The 10,747-nt window shown below is 43.1% G+C and overlaps 1 non-coding gene across 1 annotated transcript; it reads left to right on the top strand.

The window, feature by feature from the left end:
* Positions 1-8,429: 8,429 nt before the first annotated feature.
* Positions 8,430-8,621, top strand: LOC118154102 (U2 spliceosomal RNA). Its single transcript, XR_004744026.2, has one exon. It is a non-coding gene; the product is annotated as a U2 spliceosomal RNA (small nuclear RNA).
* The last annotated feature ends 2,126 nt before the right edge of the window (positions 8,622-10,747 follow it).

Here is a 10,747-nt window from a genome sequence, read left to right as displayed (position 1 = left end):
GGGAGGAGATTTCTGGTGCCCGGGTGGGCCGCTAGTTGTTTAGGCAGCTGGAAAACTCAGATTGCTAAAAATCAAAATTTTCACCAGAATGTTTTCTTCCTTTGTATACATGACATTCTGCGCTTCTAATGAAACCAGGGCTTTACAAAATGAAACAAAAGGATCTGTGCTATTATTGAGTATAAAGTGATCATCTTTAAAAAGACAGACACTAAGAAAAAAATTACTAATTCAGTGAATTGAAAGTCCATAGTTTTAAAATTGATTTATGAGTTCCAGCAAGGATCAGCTATTAAATGATGAGGTTTTTTATTGTCTTCCAACTTATTGTTCAAAATTGTTACAAAAGTGAATTCAGGCTGGGCATGGTGGCTCACATCTGTAATACCAGCTCTTTGGAAGGCTGAGGTCAGGAGGTTGAGATCAGCCTGGCCAACATGGTAAAACCCTGTCTCTACTTAAAAAAAAAAAAAAAAATATATATATATATGTATATATATATATATATACATATATATATATATATGTATATATATATATATATACATATATATATATATGTTAGCTGGGCATGGTGGCATATGCCTGAAATCTTAGCTACTCAGGAGGCTGAGGCAGGAGAATTGCTTGAACCTGGGAGGTGAAGGTTGCGGTGAGCCGAGATTGCGCCACTGCACTCCAGCCTGGGTGACAGAGCAAGACTCCGTCTCAAAAAAAAAAAGTGAATTCAATCTTGCTTCTATATTTTGAGTTCCTTGGAGTTCAACATTCTACTGAAAATACAAGATAAATGGGTTTCGTTATCTTGCCTGCTTAAATTTATTGATGCAGGGATAGAGGCAGGAAAAGGAAAATAATTCATTGATGTGAAAGTTTGTGGGGTTTGTTTGCCAGGAAACAGATTTTTTCAGAAATTGGTTTTTGTTGTTGTTGTTTTCTTTTTCTTTCTTTCCAGAAACAGGGAGGCCATCTTGGATTATGACTAATCAGATTAATTTTAAAAACAAAATTTATATTCATTATAAATATATTCACTTATGTAAGAAATATATTTATATTTTTATAAATACACTCCATTATATTAGTGTGACAACATGCCACATAGACAGCTAACAGCCATTGATCAGGGGCTCACAGTGTCCTGCTCAGCGGAGCCCCTGGGATTCAAAGGGGAGGGACCCTGCTCCTGGACCCAAGATGCTCATAGTCTCATTGGGGAAGTGACAAGGTAGAAACAACCACAAGGCAATGTAGTAAGTGTAGAAAGGCCTTTAACATTCTGCTGGCGCAGGAAGTTCAGTCAGATATTCTCTGTGATGCAGAGGCACATGTCACAAAGGGGGACACAAGCTGGATCCAGGCGTGGCTACAGAAGTGTGCAGTGATGTTCTTTAGTTATTTTTTCCTTTTTCTCTGTTCTGGCTTCTCGAGATGATGTCTAATCAAAAATTCATGTATAAGCAGGTGGAAGTTCAGGAAAGGGGCATCAGACATCTTCCGGTTTGGCCCATTCCTTTACGATGAAGGTTCTAGGCATAGGGACTGGGGTTTGTGTGAGGTCACCCAGGCGACTGCACAGTGCCAGCCCGCAAAGCCAGGTCTAGGGCTGCATCCAACTTCCCAAGATGCCCTGAAGTCTCGAGGCGTCTACTAAGAAAGCTTTGCATTACCGGGCCAGGTGGAAACCAAACTCCAAAATGAGCTCGGTAGAGAGACGCTTTGAATTTTCTTTGATTATATTTGTAATTAACTTTTCTGACTTAGGAAAAAAGCTTCATATTACAACAGGCTGACAGGTTTTCAGCTCAAGGGTGGAGACTTCTGTCCATCATGTGTGATCATAAGTGCCTCCAGGGTTGGAGGTCTATGCGTTGACCAAGAAGACCTCCAACTGCTTTGGCTTGCTTGACTGTCACTCAGAAGTACACCCAATATGAAGAAGATTGCAGTTGCCCGGAGATTAAAATCAGATGTCTTAACGAAGCAGGTTATTTCTATGTGTTCTTCCCTTTCTTTGATTTCCTCTCATGTGTATTGTAACACCTCTAGAGGGCTCCAGAAGGAACTGCTGTCACCCTTACCTGCACTGTTTTGTTGAAAAGGAATGTTTCTTGATTTTATCTCCTCATTTTTACTACTATTTCTCATCTTTTTATCTTTTATTTTCATTGTATGACACGTGAAAGACCTCAGGGCTTTCGGCATGCGTGTTAGCCAGCAGTGTTCTACAGTTTCTTTAGTGATGTAAGAGAATCTTCTTTTCTCCTTCTTTTGAGGAGTGTTTCAAGCACTGAGGATTTTTTGGTTCTTTTTTTGTTTTGAGACAGAGTTTTTTTGCTCTTGTTGCCCAGGCTGGAGTGCAGGGGCACGATCTTGGCTCACCACAATCTCCACCTCTTGGGTTGAAGCGATTCTCCTGCCTCAGCCTCCCGAGTAGCCGGGATTACAGGCGCGTGCAACCATACTCGGCTAATTTTGTATTTTTAGTAGAGACGGCATTTCTCCATGTTGGACAGGCTGGTATTGAACTCCTGACCTCAGGTGATCCTCCCAAAGTGCTGCGCTTACAGGCATGAGCCACCGCGCCTGGCTGTACCGAGGGTTTGATATTGCCATTTTCACATTTGGATGGCATTTTTCCAAATGTCTTGTGAGCCGTGCCAGTGGTGGCGAGCTGTAATAGGTCCAAAATGAAAGTGAAAACTTAATGAAGTTTCCAGTCTCATATTTGTGGCCAGTTTCCCAGGTAACTTTGAGACAGTCCTGGGACGTAGTGGGGAATGACGATGTTTTACTCATGGATAGGCTTGTTTTATGGCTAAATGAAGCCATATCTGCAAATGATCTCAACTTCTTAGAAAAGGATGGTATTATGGAGCCATGATGATTACAAAAGCCAAGGCTCTAACTGTTTGTAGTGATAGCTGTTCTGGTGTAGTCTTGTCTGCTTCGTTATAAACAGCAGATTTTTTTCTATTTTTTAAATTGTACTTTAAATTGTAACAAGCAGAGTGTTCAGGCTTGTTACATAGTCATACATGTGCCATGGTTGTTTGCTGCATCCATCACGTGTCATCTACATTAGGTATTTCTCCTAATGCTATCCCTCCCCTAACCCCCCACCCCCCAACATGCCCCAGTGTGATGTTCTCCTCCCTGTGTCCACGTGATCTCATTGTTCAGCTCCCACTTATGAGTGAGAACATAACCAGCAGCTTTTTCAGGGAAGTCACAATGCGGTGCAATGATGCACTTTCCTTACAGCCATTCTTTAACGTTCTAGGCCTGGCGTGTCCCGCGAGGTTCATTCCTGTAATCCACAGTGAAACCCTCTACTTCAGAGGGTGCCTCATGCTGGTCTAGCTTGATGCATATTTTTAATGTCTTGGAAAATGGAAGACAAGGTAAGTAAACGTGGCCACGGAAGTCACATTGTTTGCTAATTCCACTCTAGGAGATTTTGACTTCAACAACCTGAGCCGTCCCGGGGCTTCTAGATGGTTAGGTGGTTTCAGAATCCCCACATGCTTCTGGACCATTCTAGGGCAAAAGGGCTCAGACTTCTTCTTTTCTTTTCTTTTTTTTTTTTATGAGACAGAGTCTCTCTCTTGTCATCCAAGCTGGAGTGCAATGGCGTGATCTCAGTTCACTCCCAGGGATTCAAGCAATTCTCCTGCCTCAGCCTCCCAAGTAGCTGGGATTACCAGTGCCCAGCACCACACCTAGCTAATTTTTGTATTTTTAGTAGAGACGGGGTTTCACCATGTTGGCCAGGCTGGTCTTGAACTCCTGATCTCAAGTGATCTGCCTGCCTTGGCCTCCCAGAGCGCTGGGATTACAGGCGTGAGCCACCATGCCTGGCTGGGTTCAGGCTGCTTTAAAGGGACCACGTGACAACGGCATGAGGAAGGGACCTTCGTTGACTGTGCCCTCGACTCCTAGGATTTCCCAGTACTTTTCTGCCAAGACTTCTCCCTGGAGCCTCACTGCCTGGCCTGTGCCTCCAGCGCTCAGCCTTAGGTCCACAGAGGCAGCACCACATGGAGGTCATTCACTGTAGAGGCCCTTCTCTGGTGGCAGAGTGACACACCACAATGTACGGCCTGGACTTTCAGGAACACTGCGGCAGGGAGTACACTGCGACATGGTCAAAGATGTGTGTGGGCATGTGTGCAAGCTTCTTTAACCGCCCCTAGTGTGTCATGTGTCCCTAAGAGAATGATATGACCATTAGCTTGAGCTCATCACTAAGCAGACTAGTGACTATGAACTAATTCCCCGTTTGCCAGGCTCTGTCCTCAGTCCTCACAACCATCCTCAGAGTGAGGCATGTTATCCCTTTTTACTGATGAGGACACTGAGACCTAGGTGAAGGAAATAAATAAAATAAGAGGACTCTTACAGAGAGAGAAGAAAAACCAAAGTGTTTTTTCCTCCACGCTCATGCACATGTCACTCAACACAACTCTTCTGACACCTGGGATTGGGGTGAGTTTCCACACACATGAACCAATTATCTGTGGACTCCAGCTGGGCGTCCTATAATTCAATTTAATTCTGACACTATTCACCTGGAGAAGCAGATCCCGCAGGTGGAGGGCTTGGTCCCACAAGATTGCCCCTGCTTCAGGCGCCAGTTGCATGTAGTCAATTGCCACCTCTACCTCCACTGGCCAGCTCAGATTTGGATTTGGGGCTCCCATGATGCCCTCCTGGGGTTTGATAATTTGCTAGAGCAGCTCACAGAACTCAGGGAAACACTTTACTTATGTTCACCCACTTACGATAAGGCTGTGACAAGGATACAGATGAGGCCAGATGAAGAGATGTGTGGGTGCGGTGTGTGGGAGGTGTGCGAACTTCCCTCCCCTCCCTGGGCGCACCACCCTCTAGAACCCCCATATGTTCAGCTACTTGGAAGCTCCCCAAATCCAGTCCTTTGGGTTTTTATGGAAGTCATGGCATCATTACCTAGCCATGACTGATTAAATCATTGACCACGGGTGAAGGACTCAGCCTTCAGCCTCTCCCCGTTCCCTGGAGGTCAGGGGTGGGGCTGAAAGTCTCAACCTTCTAATCACAAGGTTGGTTCCCCTCGCAACCAGTCCCCATTCTGAGGTCATCCAGGAGCCCAGCAAGCTTGGGGTTATGAGAACAAAAGATGCTCTTGTCACCCTGGAAATTCCAAGGGATTTAGGAACTCTGTGTCAGATGTTATCACTGAGGAAATTACAAAGGTCTTAGGAGCTCTGTTAGGAACCAGAGGTAAAAGACCAAATATTGCAATAATAGATTCTCATCGTTCCTGAATCTACAAGGGTTTTAGGAGCTCTGTATCAGCAACCTGGGGGCAGAGATCAAATACACACACACGTGTGTGTGTGTGTGTGTGTGTGTGTGTATTATACATACAGATCTCTCTCTCAGTATATCATTACATTATATTCTTCTCTAACAAAAATTGGTGTACTTTCCAGAGAAAGTCCAGGTTCCTCCTATACTGGGTCCCCTTCTTCCACCTAACCCCAGGGAACAGATCTTCATATACAATGCATAGGAAATTCACACCAGCCACAACATCCTTTACGTGCATTGGTTAAGGAAGGGGCTGAGAGTGTTAAGTCAGCAGTCGGAACTGAGCTCCATTCTCTGTGTAAAAGTCACCCTTATAGCTGCATCTTTTTCCTTCCCCAATTAAAATTCTAAGATGAGAGTAAAATCTTTAATTGGAAGCTTGAAACCTAATTATTTGGATGTTTAATTTGATTTTGTTTTAATTTATGCCTAATGTTATTAAGGTATAAGAGACGGCCGGGCGCGGTGGCTCATACCTGTAATCCCAGCACTTTGGGAGGCCGAGGCAGGTGGATCACGATATCAAGAGATCGAGACCATCCTGGTCAATATGGTGAAACCCCATCTTTACTAAAAATACAAAAAATTAGCTTGGCATGGTGGCGCGTGCCTGTAATCCCAGCTACTCGGGAGGCTGAGGCAGGAGAATTGCCTGAACCCAGGAGGCGGAGGTTGCGGTGAGCCGAGATCACGCCATTGCACTCCAGCCTGGGTAACAAGAGCAAAACTCCGTCTCAAAAAAAAAAAACAAAAAAAAAAAACGTATAATAGACAAATAAAAATTGTATATATTTATGTTGTGCAATGTGATGTTTATATATATGTCTGTATACACAGTGAAATGAATAAATCAAGCTAATTAACATATTTGTCCGCTCACATACTTATCATTTTTTCCTGTGAGAACATTTAGATCTACTCTTTTAGCAATTTCCAAGTATACGCTATTATTAACTACAGCCACCATGCTATCCGCTAAGTCCTTTGTATACTTTGACCAATATCTCCCCATCCCTGTCCCCAGCCCCTGGCAACCACCATTCCATTCTCTGCCTCTTTAAGTTTCAACTCTTTTTTTTTTTGAGACCGAGTTTTGCTCTTGTTGCCCCGGCTGGAGTGCAATGGCATGATCTTGGCTCACCACAACCTCCGGTTCTCTGGTTCAAGCAAATTCTCCTGCCTCAGCCTCCCGAGTAGCTGGGATTACAGGCATGCACCACCACACTCAGCTAATTTTTTATTTTCAGTAGAGACAGGGTTTCTCCATGTTGGTCAGGCTGGTCTCAAACTCCTGAGCTCAGGTGATCTGCTTGCCTCAGTCTCCCAAAGTGCTGGGATTACAGGTGTGAGCCACCGTTCCCGGCTTTTAAGTTCAACTTTAAAAATTCCACATGTAAGTGAGATCTCGCACTATTTGTCTTCCTGTGCCCGGCTTATTTTCCTTAGCGTAATTTCCTTTATTTGGATATTTGATATCTCACATTGTTATCTCTATTTCATCTTTTATCATGCCCTGAGGAAGATATTTTGCCCTAATAGTCATTACATAGAAAAAGAAGCTAAGGGATAAGGAATATAATTACTTTAATGTTTTTAATTAAGCCTTTTAATAGGCGCTCAAAAATACTAACATAGCACAATGAGGTCACTTACTCTAATTACACGGAAGGATAAGGGCCAAACTTGTGTGAGGATTTAGGCTTTTTGGTACCTACATACTAATCATTTCTCTATTCTACTTTTGTATAGCAGAAACCAGAAGTATGTAAACACGTGTTAAATGAATAATCTTATCTAAAATAAAATCCCTGTGTTTGCAATCTATTAAGTGAGAAAAATCAATAGGCTTATATTTTTCTTTCAAAGCATATGCACAAGGAAGATATAGATACATAGGGGAAAACGCTGGGAAATAACTCTGTTACATTGAAGAAGATGCGATGAGATCAGAAGGAATGTTCCAAGATACCTGCACTACCAGTGAAGCAGCACAGTAGCATCTGGAAGCAAACAGTCATTAGTTGTAAAGGCAAACTCAAGGGCAGTCACTGTAACTTTTTTTTTAAACAAAATCAGTATAATTGGTATGGGAAGAGAAAAACAAAATGGAATTATACAAGGGTAGGCGCAGTGGCTCATGCCAGTAATCCCAGCATTTTGAGAGGCTGAGGTGGGCGATTATTTGAGGTCAGGAGTTCCAGACCAGCCTAGCCAACATGGTGAAAGGCCATCTCTACCAAAAATTCAGAAATTATCCAGGATTGCGTCTTGCGTCCGTAATCTCAGCACTGTGGGAGGCCAAGGTGGGCAGATCATCAGAGGTCAGGAGTTCAAGACTAGCCTGGCCAACATGGTGAAACACTCTCTCTACTAAAAATACAAAAATTAGCCGGGGGTGGTGGTGGGTGCCTGTAATCCCAGATACTCAGGAGCCTAAGGCAAGAGAATGATTGCCTCAGCAATCATTACATGTGACGGGTCACATGATGGATCACATTACATGTGATGGGTCACAATGTAAGTGTAAGAAAATGATTGCTTATTGGTAGCATATAAATTCACAGTCAGGAATGATGGTGCCAAGAGACTGCAGATTGTCCACATGTGTGGCTGAGAGAGTGGCATCTTTGCTTCTGATGGTTCAATGCACACAAACTTCATTTTATGCAGAAGTTATTGCAATATTATATAAAATTACTTTCAGGCTCTATGTATAAGATGTGTCTGAAACGTAAGTAATTTAAGTTTAGGCTTGGGTCTGATGTCCAGGATATCTCATGCTGTGTATACAATAGTCCAAGTCTCAAAAGAGTCTGAATCCGAAACACTTCTGGTCCCAAGCATTTCTGATAAGGGATAGTCAACCTGCATCCATTCTCCTGTCTGTTTCTTTTGACTTCTCTCCCACACTGCTGGTTTCAGCATATGTCTGCTGAGTCCTCTCTGTCTGTTATGGAAATCAATCATTCTGTGATTGGTGTGGATTTCCTATGCCTCTGCGTAGGAAGGTCTATTTCCTGGGGATAGTGGAAAAGGGGATTTGTCCAGGGCATACTGATAAGATTTCACTCTAGATCGTTTCTTGGCTTTTGGCTAAGATCAAGTATAGAATCTGTTCTTACCCTTTAATATCTGGTACGTCCTCTATCTGAGGACAATATAGTTAATGGACTTTTTTGAGCAGGGAGATGGAATAGGAGCTTGCTTCATATTCACACCACACATCGACCTGGTATTGCAGTACCTCCAGGAATGGAGCGACCCTCAGGGGATATTTTAGAAAAAGATTTCAATCTAGAGGCTGTAGGCTACAGATGCTGCAGGTGCTCAAATGTGGAGAGCTGTGCTGCAGGACACCATATGCGAGAAGCCATGGCTTTCTCCAGCTGCTCTACTCAGCTTTTTGTTAGAGAATACCCTGGTTTGTCAGCACTTTTTTCCTCTACCTGGGAATAAATGAGGCTGCGCACTGTTTCTTCACAAGTGGGTAGAAAGGACTGAACTGTCGGGGGTTTTCCATACATAGAATTCTAATTAGGTTCCCCAGTTTCAGCATCATTTCTCGCTCTTGTCTTCTACTTTACATGCCAGTGTCAGACAGACTTCTTTTTGAAATGGGGTTTCACTCTGTCTTCCAGGCTGGAATGCAGTGTGTGATCTCAGGTCGCTGCAACCTCCACCTCCTGGGTTCAAATAATTCTCCTGCCTCAGCCTCCTGGGTGGCTGGAATTACAGGCATGTGACACCACACCCAACTAATTTTTGTATTTTTAGTAGAGATGGGGTTTCGCCAGCCCAGCTGGTGTCGAAATCCTGACCTCAAGTGATCCACCTGTCTTGGCCTCCCGAAGTGCTGGGATTATAGGCATAAGCCACTGTGCCCGAACTAAATTACATAGTTGACAAGGAATTGCTATCCAAAATACACGGAGAACGTCTAAAACTGAACAACATCAAAAGAAACAACCCAATTCAAAAATAAACAAAGGACATTTCCTGGAAGAAGATATACAAATGGCCAATAAGCATTTGAAAAGATACTCAACATCACTAATTATTAGGGAAATGCAAATCAAAACCGCAATGAGACTCTATACCCACTAATAAGGCCATATTTTAAAAAACAAAAGGGAAAATCACAAGCATTGGTGAGGAAGTTGAAAAATTGAAACTCTCGTGCTGGTGGGAATGTAAAATGATGAAGCTGGTGTGAAAAACGGTGTGGCAAGAACTTAAACGTGGGATTACCACGTTACCTGACAATTCCACTCGTAGGTATATACCCAATAGAATCAAACACAGATACGCAGACACATGTATACAGAATTCATAGCAGCACCATTCACAACAGCCAAAAGATAGACCCAGCCCAAATGTACATCAACTGATGAATGGATAAACAAAATGTGGCATATGCGTACAATGGAATATTATTCAGCCCCGAAAAGGAATGAAGTACTGATACCTGCTACAATGTGGATGAGCCTCAAAAACAGTATGCTGAGTAACAAAGGTCAGACACAGAAGGTCACGTATTATATAATTTGATTTGTATGAAATATCCAGAATGGGGAGGTTCATAGAGACAGATTGGTTGTTGCCAGGGGATACAGGGAGGGGAGAATAGGGAGTGACTGCCTAGTGGGTATGGGCTTGCTTTTGAGAGGAGAGTGATGAAAATGTTTCGGAACTTTATAGAAGTGGAGGTCGCATAACATTGTAATATGCTAAATGCCACTAAATTATGTACTTTAAAAATGGTTTCTGTTACATGCATTTATGTCATATGCATTTCACCTCAATAAAAAAAATGAAGGAGCTGAAAAGAAAAAAAGATGTTGACCAGGGCTGCAGTAGTCTGATGGGTGGTTTGGGCCTGGAGGATGCAGTTTCAGGGTGGCTCACTCACATGGCTTTGGCAGGAGGCTCAGTTCATTGCCATGTCTGCCTCTCCACAGCGTGCAGGGCTGCTTGAGTGGACTGATTACAGGTTAGTTGGCTTTCCCCAGAGAAAATAAGGAGAAAAGAGAGGGAGCAAAGAGAAAGCCACAACGCGTTTTGTGCCTACCCTTGGGATCCTAACACTGCCAGTTCCGCTGCATTCTTCTCTTTAGAGGCAAGCCACTAAGTTCAGCCCACAATCAAGAGGACAGTTCGGAGTCATAGTTTAAAGGGAGCAGAATCGAAGTATTTGTGGATATTTGTGAAAATCACCACAATTTCTTTTTATATGTTCTTGGGTTTGATTTGCTAATATTTTGTTAAGGGTTTTGCATCTGTGTTCATGAGAGCTATTTGTTCAGTCATCTTTTCTTTTTTTTTGAGACGGAGTTTCGCTCTTGTTACCCATGGCTGGAGTGCAATGGCACAATCTCGGCTCACTGCCACCTCC

The sequence above is a fragment of the Callithrix jacchus genome, chromosome 5 (genome assembly GCF_049354715.1).
Source record: "Callithrix jacchus isolate 240 chromosome 5, calJac240_pri, whole genome shotgun sequence".
Classification (NCBI taxonomy): domain Eukaryota; kingdom Metazoa; phylum Chordata; class Mammalia; order Primates; family Cebidae; genus Callithrix; species Callithrix jacchus.
Note: the sequence above shows the minus strand (reverse complement) of the source record. Positions and strands in the feature narration are given on the sequence as shown.